The sequence below is a fragment of the Eutrigla gurnardus genome, assembly GCF_963514095.1.
Source record: "Eutrigla gurnardus genome assembly, chromosome: 14".
NCBI lineage: Eukaryota > Metazoa > Chordata > Actinopteri > Perciformes > Triglidae > Eutrigla > Eutrigla gurnardus.
This window is the reverse complement of record NC_139937.1, coordinates 11,735,707-11,756,896: the sequence shown is the minus strand read 5'-3', so window position 1 is coordinate 11,756,896 and position 21,190 is coordinate 11,735,707. Positions and strand designations below refer to the sequence as shown.

At 43.5% G+C, this 21,190-nt stretch overlaps 1 protein-coding gene across 1 annotated transcript in view; it reads right to left on the bottom strand.

Annotated features, from left to right (window-relative positions):
* znf407 (zinc finger protein 407) overlaps positions 1 to 21,190 on the bottom strand; it is a 136,131-nt gene that overhangs the window by 14,580 nt on the left and 100,361 nt on the right. The gene's annotated exons all lie outside the window — the stretch shown is intronic.

The following is a 21,190-nucleotide window of genomic DNA, read 5'->3' as shown; positions in this document are numbered from 1 at the left end:
GCGATACACAGCGGAGGCTGAGAGCAACTGGGTTCAGAGCAGGGGAGGGTCCGCAAGTCAACCAAAAAAACATTACACAGGCAGGACAGCATGCAACTAACTGGAACATGCACACGACACAACGAACAAAAAAACACGCCCAGGTGCAGATTAAAACAAATGCAAAGGTAGACGTTTATTTGGGGATGACAGTGGACTTTTAACGTTATCGTACATATGTTAACATACACGAGCTGACTATGGGGAAAGGGTCCGTCCCAAAAAGACCAACAAAGGAGATAGTTTTCGTTTCATTTGGCAAGTTTTTTAGGTATCCATCACTGCCTCCACCCTTGTAAGGTAGGTCAATAAATCTCCATTTGTGCTCACTATATTAAAAGTAGTTTTAATACTTGATGAACTGTAGATGTAGCTGGCTAGCACCCTAGTTTTAGGGAAAGTAAGCGTCAAACCATTCTTCTTTTAATGCAGTTAATGGTCAAACAGAGGAATAAAAGTGGAGGGAAAGACTCTTTCAGGAAAGACATATTGGATCTTGTTAAATAATTTGTTCAGCGGGAACCGCAAATGAAAATCCATTTACCTCCACTGTATTGAGGCGTAAGCAAAATCTCAAAAAGGGATATTTCAAAGCCTGGGCAAATAAAACCAAAATGATCTGCGTAGCTGGATCCCACTAACTGTAAATTAAGATAATTAGAAGTTTTAGTTTTTTTGTGATTTGGGTGACCCTTGAAACTGGACTGATTTAACTTGATTTAAATCAATAACATACATTTAAGTCTTAAGATATAAATCGAAACTACTGGCTATCAGGTTTTTGAAATTGTACTAGTAAAACACACACATGCATGCAACAACACAAACACATGGACATCCCATAAATGTGAACATTGTTATGCTGACAGATGGATATCCACACCAGTGACGTTAATGCTGATAAAATGCCCTGCATTATTACGGCGCGTAACCAGAGAATGGGAATAAAAGCTATATGAATGGGGGCCGGCCTGTTTCTGAGGCGCCTGTATGGCACCACCCTTGACACCAAAGATGTGTCAAAGACAACAGACACTCAATACAGTGCTGTGCTGCTCTGCCCTGCCCACTCTTATGGATTATGTAGCCGGTGTGCGTTCATTTAAGATGTGCACATTGATCTGGCATTGACGAACCCTTTCATATTAGCCAGGGTTTGCTCTTTACGGCATCAAGGGCAATCAGATGCTCTGCACTGCATCAGGCTAAATTTAACCTCCTATCAATCCAAATGTGATACACTCAAAGTCGTCCTGCTTCAATCACTCACTGGCGGGTCACTTTCAAATAAAACCTGGACTTCAGGATTCATGCTAAGAGAAAAAATAAATCCGTATGACTTTTTTTTATTCTGTAATAACATGATTCCAGTTAGTTTCATTAGATTGACCCACTCAAGTGGCAAAATCAGTTTTGTTGATTGCACAATATGCTGATATATCCCTCAACCAAGCACTTAAAACTGAGTCAGAGCAGAGATAGGTATGCCACTGAATAAATCAGCATTAGGGCGATATCGATTTGACTGCAAAAATTGAGCAGGGTGGGGGTGCAAAACAAAATGATGAATAAATCCCAGATTCACAACAGGGGGAAAGAAATTGTATTCGGTTCTCTAATATTGAAGCCGCAGCAGAAATTAATGTCCCCGGTTAGTTAGTGCTGTTAATTGGGCGTGCAAAATTAAAATGTTAACGTCACTGCTACCCGGGAACGCAGAGAAGGGCCCTCCAGCTGTATTTGACCTAACAGAGCGTGCTTCCTCCTCCTTCCTTCTCTCTCTGCTTCAAGTGTCTCCAAAACTAATAAAAAAATACAAAAAAACCCTCACAAATCCCCCCGTGAAGCCCTCCATATGAACTGTCACATTAATAACACTGCACTTGTATTCAAATTTTCTGTCGAAAAGCTAAAGAAAGATTGAATGCCCCGCCGTCGCGCGGCCAAAGATTGAAGACGTGTCTCATTGACATTGTTAAAAGTTTATGAAAATATATGAATTCTCAAACGTGGCGGGCCGCCGTGCAGCTCCACTCCTAACACTTCTGTTAGAGACGGCGGCTTTTAATCAAAATGATTGAATACCACAAGTTTGGATTCAGGGATTCTAATAGAGGACGGATAAAGTGTCACGGTCCAGAACTAGAAAAACCACACGGGATTACACATGCATGCATAAAAACCTTTCTATATATTTTATTTTTAACAACATATTCCTCATTGCTAGGTATCTTGTTTCCCTCGGTTACTAAGTGCTTGTGTAAATGGCATGTGTGCTGACTGCAGTGTACAGTGGAGGATTGTTTTTTTTTTGCTCTGTACTTTGATTTCTGGAGCTGATATAAAGCTGTATCTGGGGAAAGAGACATATGGCACCAACGTGCACACACACACACACACACACACACACACACACACACACACACACACACACAAACACACACACACACACACCTGTGCTGAACATATAGTAACAGCTGCTGGCGACGTCACATGTGAAGACTGACGGAGTGACAGGCGGCCATGTCTTCATGTGTCCGTGTGTGTGTGTGTGTGTGTGTGTGTGTGTGTGTGGTGGCAGCAGAGGGCTGAGGTAGAAATGCTCTCCTAAGACCAGGAGCACTGCAGATTAAAAAAAAAGAAATAAAGACCACTCTACTGGGGGTAACACATGCCATCTCATTGGACCACACACACTGCATATCAATGCAAGAGCAAAAGGGGAAAAAAAGAGCCTTGTTTTTTTCCACTATACCTTTCTTTACTTCTTTTTTTATAGCTGACCTTTTTCCCACAGGGGTAATTTGGACTTCCCAAGGGGAACTTAAATGACTAGAATAAAACTATAATACACCACGACTACTGGCCATTACTTAAGTAAGGGATTCATGATTGAGGAAACAAAATCTGATTATAAGACAGGTGAGTCAATGTTGGCATTCTCTTCCCTGTTTGTATTGTGGAGTTGTGTTAGTTATTGCTTTTTGTCAAGCATGTGCACTTATTTAGACGACTCTGTTGCACCGTCATTGTCTAGAAACACAGTTTAAAATCAGTGACACAAGCATGCACACTCACAAACATACCCATTTGTGCTTTCTGCATGTTTACTTACCAATATTATTAATATTAATACTGTGCAGGCATTAAGCTTGTAAGCTGCTCGTGGCTAATTAATGTCAATATCTTCATAGAACCTGCTGAACAGGTAAAAATCATCGAAAAGTGTGGATTTCTTATTTTCTGAGGTATACTCCAATGTATCTGAATTCAGTCTATATCTAATTAGAATAACAGCGTATAACAATGAGCCTATATGAAATAAAATGTCTATCACCCAGTTAATAAAACGCAAATCATCAGTTCACGTCAATCAAGGTGTTTTAATACTAATTTATAGTTGGACATAACGTCGTACTGTGAAAATGATGGGCTGCCCTTAAGTTTGACTTATCTGACAAATATTAGCTGAGCTTCTGCACTGAGTGACGTTTGTGTACTGTGTGTGTGTGTGTGTGTGTGTGTGTGTGTCTGTGTGTGTGCTCTCATACTGCTGTAGCAAGCAGGTGGTGTTTTTCACTCACTCCAGGAGGCTCCTCAAACAAAGAGCTTTTAGCATCAACTTATCAATCTCTGCTGCGACACCAGTACCAGCTGGTCGGAGGGCAGGTTTGAACGTACAGTATAAACACACGCGTATATATGCACACAATGCAAGTGTTGCCTGGAGGGCGCTGCAGGAGGCGGCTCTTGTACCCGCTTTATGTGAACGAGTTCAGCATACGGGGGACGCAGGTGAGAGCAGAGGCAGAGCAGTTCTGCAGGGAAAGAAGCAGTGATGAGGTGGATGGAGGGCTAGATGTAAACTTGGCTTTCCACAACTTTTAATGCAATACAACCTGCTTTATTAACTAAGGATGAATGAGCAATGTGGGCCGTTAATTACCCCGACATCTAACAGGTCACGATTACTTTATGTATAGTCTCTTTCTACCCCAGGGAGAGGAGCGGACATGGTCAGGAAGGTTTGAGATAGCAGAACCCCCAGTGACAAAGAATGAAGACAGAGTAATTCAATATTGTGTAAGTGAAAGAAGCCAGTCCATCAACACCGTTAGAACCTGGATCAGGTGGCCGGTACAGAAGCTTTTGTTTTAATGCACTTTGGTGAGAGACGGGTGGGTAATCTACTACATTAGATGATGCACTTGACAGTCATGTCACTGCACTTCCCCCAAAACTGATAATTGACCAAAAACAAAATGCTTCAGTACATCTAAATAAATGCAAGCTGGAAATGAATTTCAACTCGGGTCTATAATCTATAAAATTCAGTCTAATTTCCCTCCAATACAACAACCTCAACCTGAAATCTACTGGTGATAAAATGAAATCCCTTTGAAAAAATATCAGAGGAACAATATAAGGCAGAGCTGAACATCGCAATACAAAATATCAGTTTCCAGGTTTGCTGACATTTTAAATGAGAAATTATTCAAATCCAAGTTGGTGCTTTTATCTATCATGTTAGATAAATATGATCATTTCCACACATGCACACTTCAAGTTCAAATCAACAGTGCCATAACCGTCATCAGTGGATGTGTTGAGGGCCGGTAATAATCATGGCCAATCACACTGGCTCCTCTCATTCCCTTTAGAAATAGAGCTCTGTCACTCGAAAAAGCTCACAGTTTGGGAACTGTGGCGGGACTGATCTTGGACCTGTGGAGTTGAACGTTCTCAATGTGGCTGATGGCCGGCTGTGTATAGATATAGTATAGTATAGTATTGTTAAATTTTGCATTTAGTCTGTCTCTCTTCGTTTGTAACTTGTGACTTGCGTAACTCGCTTTACTTTATACGGAAGTGGCAAACTACAATGGTTGCAATGGCGACAGTACACATAATAATGGCTGCCATTCTGACCATTCTGCTAAGTTGACTTGAATAGGAATGTCTCTTCTAGTACTATTTTAATTCTATGGGCAAAACTTAAACATATAACTTTATTCTGTCTTTCAGTGATCAAATGGAAGAAACACACAAAAAAAAAAGTCAAATTTAAGCAATTTTAGTGACAAGTTTTCCAAAGTCACTCCCTCACTGAACTCCAAAAGTGCTGTATGGAAAGTCACCAAAAGTCTGAAAAGGTGCAAGTAAAGGAAATGGAGTCCTTGAGCTCATGCGACATCAATACGGTGCCAACCCACCAGTAGCAAGACAGAACACAAAAAAAACGATTGGAACCCACCAATGACTGTCATGGGGTAGTTTAAGTCCATCAATGATGAGGGAGGTACAGCTGTAAATCCTGCCAGTGACAGGTGGGGTAGAGATTGAGGCCCAACCAGTGAATGATGGGGTGAGTTGCAGTCAAATCCATCTACATCAAAGCTCCAGGCCCTCGTCTTCCTCGGCTCTCTAAAGAGGCTCAGGAGTCACAGCTATCACTCTCTTCCTCTCAACCTACCGTCCCAACAACCCCCCCCCCCCCCCCCCCCCCCTCCCTTGATTTGCCCTTTCATTATCTCCATGGCAAGAAGGGTGGAGGAAGAAAAAAAAAACAGAAGAGGAGAGTGGAGAGGTCTGAAGAGGTTTTCAAATCCAGTGAAGCCTGTCATATTACAAAAACATGTCGCTTTAAACTAAATGTGAAATATCAGTAATTGAAGCCATAAATCCACTGTTGTGTTTCCCCTCACCTCCTCCCTTCTCTCCCTCTTTACCATCCCTCCCCTGCTCTCCTTATTTTTTGTAAGGGTGCTTTTGATGAGCGGTAAATTGGAAATTATTTTGTGTTGTAATGCCGCACTGAAACGTCTTTGCATTACCATGCGTCAGTCAGCGCTGACAGTGAAATTACTCAACTGTCAATCTGGCTATCAAAAGAGGTGGGTGGGGGGGTTGTTCGCAGAGGTGGGTGGTGCAGGGGGAGGAGGTGGTGGTGGTGGGGAGGTGTGTACTAGGAGTTAGAGATTGATCAATAAAGAGAGGATGATAGGGAGGAGGTTTTGTCCATGATAATACTTCTGTTGTGATTGAATAAATCAAAGCTGTTGCAGAATTTAGCTGTTACTATTACCCTCCTGAGTGTTCGTATTACTGTGTGTGTGTGTGTGTGTGTGTGTGTGTGTGTGTGTCGGTGTGTCATTCCCGCTACAGGCACCAGCTCGGGAGGGCAGCAGCAAATTAACCATAATAATTGCCGATAAGGGACAATAAGAGGGAAAAATGTATAGAATCAAGTAAATGGAATTATTCCTTTGTATGGCAATAATTTACGGTCTGACCAAGGCTCCTGAAGTCTGTCTTAGATTCCCTCCTGCTGCGTCCCTAGGATGTGTGTGTGAGCGAGCGAGAGTCCCAGAGGGCACAGCTGTGTTTTTGTCGGGGTGCGTGACTACATTTCTAGTGATACAGCCGGGAAATAATAAGCTGGATGAAGCTCTAACCTCCAGCTGGGGATCATTATAAAGCAAATATCTACCAATACAACCAAAAATGTTGTGATTCTTGTTTAAATACTAATCCAACACAGTTACTCACTAAAAAATATACCGCAACGCTTCCAACGATGGATTACTATTTCACTTTTGATCAAGAGTGGCTTCACCTCATGGTAATTATAGTAATAGTTCACGAATGTTCCACTATTATCACTACTGCAGTGTGTGTGTGTGTGTGTTGTTGTGATGTGTGTCTGTAATGACTGGTGTGTTGAGAGCTTCTGCAGTATATAGGGGCAGAGAGAGAGAGGGAGAGACACGGGAGAGTGAGAACTCCTTTATTGCTCAATGCTAAATTAATTGCACCAATTATTCACGGAGAGAGTTGTCTAGTGGCGGCCTTCGGGGGGCGAGGCCCTGACCGCTCTCCCTCATTTTTAATTGGCTGTCCTGTTGAATAATTGATTGGAGCAAATGTGAAATGGATGGGAAGGTCCAAGTGTCTTTCATCACAACGGGCTGGCCGCTCTGACAGCCGGCCACAAACAAACTCTGCTGCTGTACGCAATAAACAAACCGCACGCAGTTGAATTGGCCACTGCGGCGGGGTTAGAATAGCAGATATGACTCCTGTACAGGACACTGCCCTCTGAAAACCAAACAAGATGCACAACACCAGCAGAGCGAATACTGGTGGGGCAGGAGTCAAGGAGGCAGGGGATAAACTGTTTGTGTGAGCCAGGATAAATAGTGCTCAAATAATTTGAAGTGGCAACTGAAAAGTGAACGACGGTATTTTAATGTTAGTGACTCAGGCTCAAGTGTGGAACTGGATAGTTTTTCAAATTAAAATCCAGTACCACCTTAACCTTGAGCTCAAAGAATTAAAAAAAAAAAACAGTAGGGCTTATGGGAAATGTAGTCCTGATACATACCAGCAACTAAACCAACGCCAATCTACCATTCATGGTTTGTTTTTCTGCAGTAACAATCACATAGCCACTATCAGGATATAATTAGAATATTATTAAGTCATTATAATCACTCTACTAATTCATGCCCCGAAAAACTATTAATTTTCATTACCTTCTGCAAAAAATAAATATAAATCTGATGTTTTTGGCTATTACGGGGTGCTTTAAATAAAAAAAAAGTGACCACAATTGTATTTACTAAATTGTTACATGAACCTCTTACATGAGCTCTTTGCCTTTTTAATTTCTCTTTAATATTTGGGCTAATTGGGACCTGATAAGTATAAAAACTAAGCATCATCTTTTGACATCATGTAGTTTTTGTAAGTGTTCACAAATGTGGACATCGGGCCCCCGTTAAGCAGAATTATGGTATAGACAACCCAAAATGTGATGTCCATGCATGTGGACGCCAGGTCTAAGAGGTTAAAAGTGATTCTGATGTGTGTGAGGAAACACTCAAAAATGCATGAATGTTTAACATAGAAATCTGTCCATCATTGCATCCACCCCTGATTCTTTCTTACGTAAACACATATTCTATGTGCCTCAACCAGCTACCACACACACACACACACACACACACACACACACACACACACGCACACACACACACACACACCTGTGCACACAAACGATAATCAAAGGCTATTAACTCCCGGTGCTTTCGCAACAAAACAGATGTAAGATTCATGAGTCCCTGCCCGTGACTGTTGTCTTTGCCACAGGCTAGTAAAGAAACAATTAGTGCAGAGCTGGCCTCACTGTCCGCCACAATCAATAGTCCCTGATGGTCTTCTAAGCCTATTGACCGAAGCCCGCTCCTCTCCCTGACCCCTCATCTGTAGCGGCCGACAGCAGCTTCAGCCCACGTATCTGGACCTTGGAAGAGGGTTACCAGGTTAAACAAGGCTGATCCATGCAAACAGGCATTTCGTAATACTGTCTGCCACAGGCTGCATTTGTATGCAAGGGCTGTAGTTGATGGTGTCTGTAAAAGCTCGCCAGCTATTTAGCTTGATATGAAACGTCGAACTTAAGGGTGCACGTCACACAAAAGAAGCAGCTCTACAGAAGTCACACGTGACTGCCAGAAGACCTTGAGAAACTAGCAAGAGTAAGCTAGATTTACAAGTTATCCAACTGTTAAAACCAGCCCGGTGTGCCAATGAAAGGAGCTGGCAGCATTAGCTCCAAAAGTCACTTAATCAGGCAAGATTCACTGACAGCAGTCCCTTCAGGCCTCTATCCAAAGACACTCCCCCAAAACTATCATAACAAATGTGAACAATGAAAATGCAAGCTTGTGTAAGACGTGCAATGAGTGCGCAGGTAGACACGTAGGCAGACAGACAGGCAGACATGTAGGCAGACCGGCAGCCCATCCCGTCCAATTATTTCATTTCAGGTGCATGAAACAATTAGACGGGCTAATTACAGTCCTGGGATTACCAACTGTAGCTTTAAGCTAATTGTTGTTCATCTGGGAATGTTTGCATTGGAGTTATTCCTGAATGGGGTTCTCAAACAGGTTTTCCGACTGTATTTGATATTCTGAATCCCTGAACTAGCTTAGAAAAGGACTCTCAACAGGGATGTACTGTACGATCCTCAGTAGGTGTTTAGTTTGCGACAATAACAACGATAGCCGCAACTTAATCTGCTTTTCCGAATGGAAACTTTACGTCGAACTTTGGAATGATTATAAAATTCAGCATATACTCACAAAAAAACCCAATACAATTATGTTTTTACTATTTCCCAAAGAGAAAAAGATAACAGATAACACATTGCAGGGCTACGGCTATGCACACCTGCATTTTTCAGCTTTGTGTATGCGTGTGGCTTATGCCGCTCGATTTACACACACCATCTTGTACCAATCATCTCACTTAACAGCGGCCTTAGTGGCACTGAGGCAATCTGCTGATGTTACAGTAATTGTTTGTGTTTGTGTCCTGACAAAACCCTCCTCCTTCCTCGCATGTAAGAACATCTGGACCGGTCCAACTCGCTGCTCCCCGGTCTGCTGTGACGAGCTTCTCCTGCTAAGGAGGAGGAGGAGGAGCGGGGACGCAACAGAGACGGGAGGCAGCGGAGCAGCTGTAAGGATGAAAGGGTGGGCAGCGGTGAACAGGTGTCACTCCCACCGACGGGCTGCCACTGTGGCCCCCAACCTGACCCCCCCTCCGCCCCGCCCCACCTGCACTGCCCACGCAGGGTAGTGGGGATAGCAATGGTTAGGAGAGCACCCATCCCTCACCTGCTCCGAGCCCCACGCCTACCTTCCTCCTCTTCCTCAGATGGCACCCAAGTCTCCGCTCAATCTGGCTGCTGGGCCCCCAGATTGACATACAAACTCACACACGTGCTCATTAGCACACGCAAATACCCGTACATATTCATAAGTGCGCCGACGTGAGAATGCATTGGCTCAAAGTGCTAAAGTACTGTTTATACTGCACAACCTTTACCTGCAATACCAATACAACGGAATTTCAGAATACCACAGTGTCAGTGTCAGTCTGGGATTACCGTTTTACTTGAACGTGAAACACCAGCTCAAACTTTGCGGGGCGATCACCTCATTTTTAGAGAATTAACTATTTGCAACACATCATCAATCTTTAGTATCGATGGTTTGATTCAGAGTCCAAGGGGGCGTTTTAAAAATGATTGTTATCCAAAAGTGGAAGGTATTCATATATATGTATAATATAATAATATTAAACAGAAAAAAGCAAAGCAAATCCAAACTTTGTCTGTTACTATTTTTACGGGCTCTCTCTTTTTTTTTCTTGTCGGGGACGAATCAATAAGTTGATTTGATCGACAGATCTGTAAAACTGAGCTTCTTCACAAAGAATCACACAAAAACACCACTTTAAATCTAGTTTTTAAAAGAGATGTGCTCATAAGGTTCTTCAGTCATTCAGCATGAAAAAAACATAAAAGAATGACTGATCGATGACAGGAATCTTAGTCGAGACCATATTTTTGTCTCACTCAATGTATAGTTACTATTTATGTTGGGTGTTTATGGTATTCAATGCCTTTCACAATGTTTCAAAGCTTAATTTCTTCTAAAGTACATATAGTTTAAGTAAGTTTTGTATTTTCTCTCAGCTTACTTATTTATATATATCAGCTCTAGTTCTTAACTTTTCTGTTTTGACACACGTCTACTTCCTGATGTGGGATCAATAAGTTTATCTTATCAAAATGGAAAATGTTTTTTGATTGCCTAATCATTTGAGCAATGAACTGCATCAACTCTAAGACAAATAGAAGCAATAAGATGATAATAACCACAATAATATAATAAGAAGCGGATGAGTAATTATGACCAGGCCATGGGCTCATTTGTTTACAGTAATCAAGCAAAACTGTCGTAACTAATTAGGTGGTAATGGACTGATGTTTTAAAATGACATGTAACATCTTCATGAGGAATGGAAAGGTCTACCCAGTATGTTAATTAATCAATCAATCAATTTGAAAATCTATTTATCCATCCACTGTGTCCAACCATCTATCTGTCCATCCGTCCACGTCTGATCCTCGCTGCCATCACGGCCTCCATCACCTTCATCACTTTGTGCCGGTGGCGTTACAGGACAGTGTGGAGGGAGGGACGGAGGGAGGTGCAGGTGTGTGTATAAAACATCCCCCCCTACCTCCCTGCCCTCATCCCCCCTCCACTTCCCTCCCTCCGTTGCCGTGGTGAGGAGGGTAGTAATTACTCTGGTGTCAGCGGTGCTGGGTGCGACTCCTCCCCCGGCAAGGGGCGGCGGGCATCCATAACCCATCGTCCTGCCACGGGGTAAACGCCGGGCCATCCATCACGCACCCACTTGACAAATACCTTCCATAATAGAAGTTTATTTTTATGGGAGGCTGAATCAAGGACTTTCCCATGCATACAAAAACGTGTCAGAATTATTTATGGCTTGTGCTGAGACGCACAATATGTCATATCAAAGTCCCATCCCGCTTTGCCGGCGCCGCTGCAAGCTGCCGGCGCTTGGCCTGTCGATATCTCCGCTCGCTATCAATAATGTGGAACACCGCCACGATAAGCCTCAGGATTCGGAGGTCATACTCGACACACACAAACGCACGCACACGGGAGCTGACACACACACATACACAAGCATCGCATGCATACACAGACAGGGACATGCAAAAAAAAAAGAAGAATTCACACATGATGACATACATCGATGTGTTTTCAAATGCATATCAAACAAAGGCAAACATTTCCGCGTGCACACACACACACACACACACACACACACACACACACTGTGTGTGACAGAGTCAGGGAGGGAAATGTAAAAGCAGAGTCGAGATGAGAACATAAATTCATACATGAGCCCACATTCCCTCATGTAATGCTCTTAGCAATGAAAACAAACATGCCTTTGCACTCGCACATAAAAACACAAAACAAGACAAATACCAATCTCTGCATGAATCAAGTGAGTTGTTTTTTTTTCTGTCTTCGTTTAACTGTTGATTTTCTTTACCCACAGTTTCTCCCCCCAAGGATAAATTACGTAAACAAAGATGTTCACAAGGCTGATCTTGACCCCGCTGTGTGGCGAGCGGGACCGCGGATCGCCGTCCGTCAGTCAAAATCACCGCCAAGGTCAGATGAAAACAAAACGGTTTGGAGACGAGGGAGCGTGTGCGTGTAAAAATGTATACGCACGTCCATGTGCGGTGGAATAATCTCCGACGGTACGGAAAAAAAAAAATAGAAGAAGAAGAAAAACATAACAAGTCAAAGGAAATCCCTACACTGCAGCCTGCAAATCTGAGAGCTGTCAGTCAGCGTGAGTGGCAACCCCTTTCGCCCAGAGAAACAGCAATAAATTGGGTTTCCTGATAAGGACCCAGCATTCAACAGCACAACGTCTGACCAAAAGGAGGGGGAAAAAAAGAAAAAGAAAACGAAAAATGAGCTGCTTTTCCGTAGGCCACTTGAGTGCTGTCAATCAACATGACTGGCAGGCTCACATGTCGCCAGTGGAGACGGCAATGGAGGGAAAAAATAGATTAATGTACAGAAGAAGGAGCAGTGAGAGAGAGGGAGAGGAGAGAGAGAGAGACAGCGTTAAGCCTGGCTGGGAGAATATGAATAAATATGATAAATATGATAATTGAAATGATGAGATTTTGGTACTTGGTATTGGATTCCGCTATGTGCCCAAAGGGATTAGTCCCTCATTCACTGTCATTTTCAGCCGTTCTGTCCCCTATACACACAAACACTGGCCGCACGCCTACAGAAACTCACACAAACCACGCACATTTAACACAAATAACTAATTCTACCAGGTGGGATGCTGTAATGTGTAAAACTCTGAGGCAGCAAGAGGCAATAAACCGAAAAGTAGCCGTCTGCGAAACCCAACGACAAAGTAAAAAGAAATGGGGGGGAAAAACAGCGTCGGTAGCAGCGGGAGAACTTTGTCCTGTGAAGACAGAAGATGTATGGCTCCGGGGAGATAGTAGCAACAGTAAATGATTACCTTTTTACAAACTGGGCCTTTGTAATAAAATGCGTAGGGGGGAGTATTATCAATTCAGCCGCCCGGTGAAGATAGCATTTCTGAAGCCACGGCGAGGCTGATCACTATCTAGAGAGGAGCCTGAATCTGTATTCCTCACTGCGAGTCCAGGAGGGAGAGGGGTCTGAGACCTGTATTGCGTGTGTGCGTGCGTGTGTGAGAGAAAGTGTGTGTGTGTGTGTTTCACTGAGAGAGACATCCGTTAAGGCCTCTTATGCCTGCAGGCCCAGCCGTGACAGAACCAAGATCTATTTTCTTACACCCACAAACAGAAAGACATGCAAGAGTGTGTGTGTGTGTGTGTGTGTGTGTGTGTATTTGCAGCAACAACACACATACACATGAAATCTCTTCTACGTGCAAACATACACACTTAGTCCTTGGGGCAAAGAACTATAAGATAGGAGATGTAGTCCTGTGTAAAACTGTGTGTGTGTGTGTGTGTGTGTGTGAGATTCTCTGCTAGATGTCTGATTCTGGAGAAAGACATTGACAGAAGACATGTACACACACTTTCTCAAACAACACTTGTCTGATAGCAGTCAAACAGGAGCTGAAAGACAACGCGGAGGAGACAGACGGACAGACAGAGAGACAGATAGCATGGTGGAGCTCAGCTGCTGGCCCAGAGTCACATCACTCACTAGCAACACACACACACACACACACAAACAATCACACGGCACCAGAAGAAAGAGGCAGAAAGCTGATGCAGGGAGAGAGTAGTGTGAGTACAGTCATGAAGGGATATCAGTGTAGCCCGGGGCTTAAATGCATATATGAAGCTGGGTGACCCATGATGCAACACTCTGTCTGTCCCTCACACGCGAATCTGCTTTGCGATGTCACACAAACTACACCGCTGCAAACCGTCACTCTTCACCAACGAGAAGGCCTATCAGAGGTCACTGAATAAGAAATAAATAAATCAGTCCCGGCCACGCTTGATGAATGAAAGTGCACAGTTTTATTTAAAATGTTTTAAATATGTGGTAGAAAATAATTATTAATGGAAACTGTGAGCCTGGGCTTGGAGACTACACATTAATAACGGGAGAAGCTGCTTTATAAACCGGGGGCATGGATGTTTTAAATATTCCATATCTCATAGCAGGGACTTAAGGTCAGTATATTTCTGCCTGCAGTTTGAATTTAAGGCATCATTCTTGTTTTAATGTGCCTGTCGCTAGCATACCCCTTCGAAAACACGGCAAATAAAGCCAGAACTATCTGCATGGCAGGACATTTAAAAGTGAACAAGTCAAATGTAATGTTTTATAAATTGTTTAATGTAAGTTTAAACTAAATTTAAGACGTATTTCACCACCGACATGTAATACAGTTAAAGTTTGTACTTCCACGAGCCCGAATATTTTTCGTTAAATCATCTAGTTTAAGGCTGATACTTTCACATTTACTCTTATTCAATTAGACATTTCAAGACATTCTTGGACCCTTAAATCCAAAGCGACTTTCAAGTAGGTAAGATAATTAAAGTAAAATAGACACATCCAAGCAACCAACACACACGTCGGGAACCCGGCAGCTTCCCAAACTCTGATCTCCAATTTTAAATAAAGTGCCCTGTTGAGATCCTCCTCTCAACAAATACATAGCTCTGGTACAGAAACACAAAAGTCCCCCCCCCTCCTCTCTCCATCCTCCTTATTCTCTTTTTTTCTACCCTTTTTTCACAGGTGTCAGAAGAGATTTCATGGCCTGTGCGTATGTGTGAATTTGCCACACCCCTTTTGAGTGCTAATTTACCCTTTTAGGTTTAATCTCCCAGTGAGTGGCTTTCCTCGCCCTTTAATTAGGCTATGGGGAGTCGACACCAACACTAAACACACACACTAAGACTTTGGAGACACGCACACAGTCCATTTCTAGCTCCCATACACACATATATGAAAACGCACACGCAGAGAGACACACTGAAATGCTGCAGTCCCAGACTTGAGACACGCTTTGCTAAGACAGTCCTCATCAGCCCTCTGTGGGCCTCTTTCACACTCTGGCTCCCCTCAGCTGCACCAGTCACCAAGACAGGACAGAGGGGAAAAAAGAGGGAGGGAGGGAGAATAAGAAAAGAGTAAGAAAAAAAAAAAGTGAGATATTCTGTACTTGTGCTGGTGGTGAAGGCATTCATCTCTAAACCTTTTTCCATTTCAAATCTATTTGTCAAGTTAAAGCTGCATTAAGCCACATCAGATTTTGGCAGGCCCAAGTGGCAGCAGGAGATGGATGTTTGAAATTTTTTTTAAACTTTAAAGACTTCGCTGCTCATAAATTTCCTAACAAGATTTTGGTGATATGTGCACTCATTGAACCCGAATAATGGCGGTGGAAAAAAAGAACCTATCAGGGCCAGGCATTCTCTTATGTTAATGAGATGCTTGAATTTCACTCAGTCGTTTCATCACCAAATCTGGGATTTAGGCTGAGAGCAGGCGTATTTTATTTTTACATAAAACTCTTAAATGACCTGTTGTAGTACTACCAAGTACGCTAGAAGAACTTTCACATTGAAGGACTGTCTGAGCGACATCACTCAGAAGGAACATGGGCCGTTTGTTGCTCTCCGGATATTCCCCCTAATTAGTTTCCTTCTCCATCTATGAGCATTTCTTAGAACACCACCTGCACCAATGCTTAACGCAACACTTAAACTCCCTCTTTTTCTTCTTGCTCTCCAAACAGATTTACCCAAACAAAACTGCCCACTAAAGAGGGAAACACAATAACAGCAGTAGTGATAGTGGCTTGTTATGTTGGAAATAAGAGGGCACTTAATTGGGGTCTGATAGTGTAATAGGCCCCTCTGATTACCAACTCTGCACATTGGCTTAAATTAGCCCACTGATGAGCAGCCAGGGGATTCAATTATGCTGGGGGAAAATATAAGGGGCCCTAATAGGCCACTGTATCAGAAAACATGGGACTGGGCTGGGCTAAAGTGTTGGTAATTGGTTGTTTAGTTGGGAAAGTTGAGCCTTTTGCTAATTAGAGATGCAGAAACGTTGGGAGAGCCACCAAACACACGACACATGGAGGCTGGAGAGGCGAAGGGGGAAGACAAGGGTCCTTGGCGCAGAAAAGGGGGCAAAGGTCGTGGTGGAGATCTCAGAAGTTCACTTCAGCCAATGAGGGTGTAGATCACGGAAAACATGCTGGTACTAGGGAGCCATGTTTTCCCAGTCCAGGTCAAGAGGGGCAAGAAAATGAAAATCAGCAGTCTGGCCTTGTCTCACAACATGCTCTCCTTTTCTTTTCTTCTCTTTTATCTTTTACTCACATTCCTTATCAGTCGTAACAGCCTTCTTTCTAGCTGGTCTTTGACGGGTTAGCTGTTAGCTGTAGCTTGATATGTACAGTGTCTGAATTGAGGGAGAAGGAGGATTGAATTATGGATGAGGTTTTATAGGAGCCGGCGGCCTGTCTGGTCCCATATTCACCGTCCCATACAGGGAGACCAGCCCTGCCCGCGAGCATCACCACCACATGTCACTGCAACAAGGTGTCTGTGTGTGTCTGTGTGTGTCTGTGTGTGTCCGTGTGTGTCTGTGTGTGTCTGTGTGTGCTGCTGTCTGAGTTCTGTATGTTCACATGAAAGCAAACGGTGTCCCGACAAACGCAAACAAACATACAGCGAATGACTTTCCTTGTATTTTGAATAAAAAGAAAGAAGTTAAGCATTTGAAGTGCGCCAACACATTAGAAATTATTCCCCAGGTATTTTCAGGAAAAGAGGTTTCGGTGATTGATGTTTGCTCGTTAACTACTTTAACCAGATTGTAAAATTAAAACTTTGTAGCTAAATCTCATCTATTTGTGTGGTTGCAAAACTACTTTTCTCCTCTTTGTACCCTCTTTGTAACATGCAACTTTCTATCTTCCAAATTTGGTCCTGCTATCACACTGTGCATCTATTCGGCTGTGCCCTACATAAACCATCTGCATGCTTTCGAGAATAGTGCAACATAAGCAAGCACCTACACAACTGTGCCACTGCAACACCAGGGAGCATATATCAAGTGTCATCAATCTGCCTCGAATGTTATGACAGTGACAGAACTTCACCCAGAGGCAGAGGTTGACCCAATCAATGACACTACACGTCCAGTCATCATTAACCATCTGGGAAAAAAGGAGAAATCTGTCTGCGATGGCCTAAAGGTGGCAAAAACACACAATGGAGACAACAGTTCACATTCAGAGCAGCCAGAAACCTACTGCCTTCCACGTCGCCACACTGATTGGATGGGACTTGTCAGTCAAGGCTCTGAATGGCCACTAAATGGCTGAACAGAGGCTCCCGGGTTGGTGCCAGGAGGGAAAGGAAGGGAACGGAAGAGGTGGATGAAACAAAAGGCCGTTTGTTGTGGCTGATGGGTGATAAATGCAGCCAGTTGGGGGAGTTTTCACGCTCATTGGAGCAGGTCATTATGCAGGAATTGCTGCTCGCTCGGCCCAGACCGCCACCGTATTGGTTTACTGAGACGCATGCAACCGACAGTGTGCATTTTCCCCCTAAACCGCTTAGCTAACCCCCCCCCCCCCCCCCAAACACAAACACACACACACACCCCTTGTTGCATATCTCCTGGGACATACTGGCATTGAGCAGCTGCTTCTCAACTGTAGTGGCTAAACCGAGACACCATGCCGAGTGTGTGGATGGAAAGGACAGAAGAGGTATACAAGTGTTAGGAGTTCAAAACAATTCACTGCCGTCCTCAATGTGAGTCATTCAGGACCAGACGAAGCTGAAAGGTGTTCCTCCATGAGGGAATTCTCCAATTAACACCCCAACAAGGGCTCGAGCTAATCTTCAAGTTTCTACATGCAGGCGTGCTGAGGTTGTTTGTGTGGTCGGGAGAATTAGACACGATGGAGACGGAATAACAAACACAATAACAGAGTGTTTATAGTGAGTGTTGCAGTGGAGACATACTTTAGGCCATATTCAGTGGTTTTTGAGAGGCATTAAGAAAACTTTGTAAAATGTATTTTCTATGTGGGATTGCTATGATAACAGCTGAGCTCAATTCCGTAATAGTTAAGTATTTTGATATTTTCCGTTAGGCCAACACATGCCTGATTGTTGACTTTGTTAGATACGACTCACAGTAACTAAACCTATGCTGTGACAGCATCAGCACAATGATTCACACTGTTAATCTGACTTTACATTGTGCCGAACAGAATGAGTGTTTTTCATTAATGCCCATCATCTGAACGCAACATAAGGACGGTGACACAAAGACGCAGGTTCATCACTAACGCTGACGACTTGATGTTCTATAGGTGTTTTTTTTTTTTTCTCCCAAAGAACTGTGATGCATTGTTTTTTGGAGGCTTTTTTTTTTCTGCTTCTTTCACATATTTTCCAACACAGAAACGTGTCACATATAACACATTGTTATTAGAAACAGATGTTGATTTTATCGTCGGTGTCTGTGGCTTCTTTCACAACGTCGACACGGTGTCATATGCGCTGGGATACCGGGACGCATTTGCATGACACACACACCTGTCCTCCCGCAATCCAACGCGCCTGGTAACACAATACGCAAGTAAAAACTCAGGAGAGTAATGTTTCATTACATGATGAACAGAAGGTGAAAGCGAGGGAGGAGAGCCGGCGAGGCACACAGATGCATAACTTAAGTAAAAGCCATCCAAACCCATATTTGTTTACAGATTTGTTTAATAAGGACAAAATATATGCAAACAAATGAATTTGCCTGTGGTTGTAACTGTGTATTAAGATCATCACTTACAAGGCCAGGTCTCCTCTAGCCCTCTACTGTAGCCATCCATCATACATTATTAAGGAAAATAGAATCTGCATAAAGCGGCAACAATGCCTTGAAGAACTTTATTTATTTATTTGTTTTATCTTTTCGAGGCACTAAGCAGCGGCTCCAAGTACCCAGTCGCTGTTAGCTAATTACAAAGCATTTGATCGCTTTGCCTCCAAGATGTGCAATTATAACCTTGGTTGAAAATATAATAAGGGGAATATTTCACAATTTGAAAACAGTGGGATGAAGACGCCGTGACAAAGCTAATGGCGACATCTCACCTGTGAACGTAACGTGGTTTTGGGTATCGAGCAGGACGGGAGGCTGATTTAACAAAGCCATTGCCCTGCAACCACGGCTGACCTCGCTGGAGGGAGACAGCAGCGGAAGAAGGAAATATGCTATTTCCCAAAGCTGCTCCGGTCGTAGCGCACTTGCAGCATTTTAACTAGAAAGAAAGTTCCCGCAGACGGGTAATTCAGCAAAGTTGCTCCGAGGTACCTGTAGCTCTAATTCTGCTGCAGTGCTATCTATGGCGAGATCACACAGGCGGCGCCACTTCTTTCTGGCATATCTCTCCGCGGATCACACAGGGAAGACAATTGTCATTACCATTTTATTAAAATGTGTCCTATCAGCAACATTTTCCCCTCACATATCTAACCTCCTTTTTTCTTCTTTCCCCCCCCCCTCTAATTCTAATCATCATTCCCCTCCATCACTTGCTGGCTCTAATTCCCTCTCTTCCTTCGTTTGCAAAGGACCTCTGCTTTCATCCTTGAGAAGGGCTTTAATTCGAAGTGCGACGCTGAATAAAGAAGGGAAGATGGAGAGCGAGAGAGAGAGAGAGAGAGAGAGAGAGAGAGAGTGATATGGAAAGGCAGAGCAGCGGTGCAGACGTTCGGGTGTCAATCAATCGGGCGCAAGGGGCTGCGAGGGCCCGTGACTAGGGTGCGTTTGATCTGTGTCTTTCAAAGGGGGAACAGCGGGAAGGGCCATCACAGATGATTTTCCTCTTGCTGCTGGCCCCGGTGCCATTCTGACAGAGAGCAATCACAAGCAGGTTAATTCAACATCTACCTTCTTAATCTTTTTTTCCCCTGTCTCTTTCTTTTGGTCTCGTTCTGTCTACTTAGATGAAACACTGCTCTTTCCGCTACTACCCCCACCTCCCTTTTGCCTCTTTTGAAAGAGGGAGAGATCACAAGTGTACCTTCAATGCCTTTCCAAACCACCTATAGTTTGATTGCTTTGGTCTGATCAGGTAAAGTGTTGTTGATTATCGACGCCACACCATCAGCTGTATCTTTGAATAATTTCTTTTGCTGCCATTCTCTGGGTTCATATCTGTGGTGTTGCTGTGACCGGAATATGAATTAGGGGGTCAAGATGACATCTTGAAAACACGCTGCTTAACTTGATGGGAAGAGCAGGATGTGTCCTCAAAATGACTGAAAGACGACATGCAACGCTCTTTAACACCGAAAAACTGAAAAGGGCCTGAAAGTGGACAGTCAAGCATCGCTCGGTGGAGCTGGGTGGAATCGCAGCAAGATCATAACCACCTTCAAGACGGAGCCACAGCATTGGCCTTGGCTCATAGAGAGAAATCTCCTTTATTTGCTAAAACTGTGCTGCTCTCATATGGCTTAACGGACCACACAAAGCAACAAAATGAATCTTCTTCACCAAAGGTCAGCCGTGCATAAGGACAAACAGAGGTGAGGGAAATTCTGGAGTGAAAGGGTAAGAAGGAGCGTAAAGGTGTACTTTGGTTAAAGGTGAGAGGGTACGGAGAAGACAAAGGAGCGAGGTGTTTTTATGAATAGTTGAAGGTAAAAAGGTTGCGTGGGGAGGTTAGGACATGGAAGTGAAGGAGAACAAAGTTAGTTATCGAATCAGAACAACTGAAATTACACCAGGATTAAGTCCGTTTTAGACATTTTTTAAAAGAAAATAAACTTTTCAGAGTCAGCACAAAGACACAGCTCCAGATCCATTCAGTTACAACAGGAAATAAACAACAGTACTTCCAGTAATGTCCCCGAGTGGCCTCTTTCCCATGATGCTCCCCTCCAACTCTATAGCTTTTATGTAAGGTCAAAGGGATAACGGGATAAAGGCTGTCCTCTCTGCTCCTCTGAAGGACAAGCACTCGGCCGATTGGATTTGGTGGCCTTCAAGGACAAAGGGAGAACACTGGGATACAAAGGAACCAATAGTGGAGGAACACGATTTCATCTGTCTCTATGGCCTGAGTGATTGGCAGGGATGGCCAGACCTGCAATCTTTGAGCGCTGCCCCTTTGTGTCCGGGTGCCCTCCATCAGCATCGGATAGCAAGAC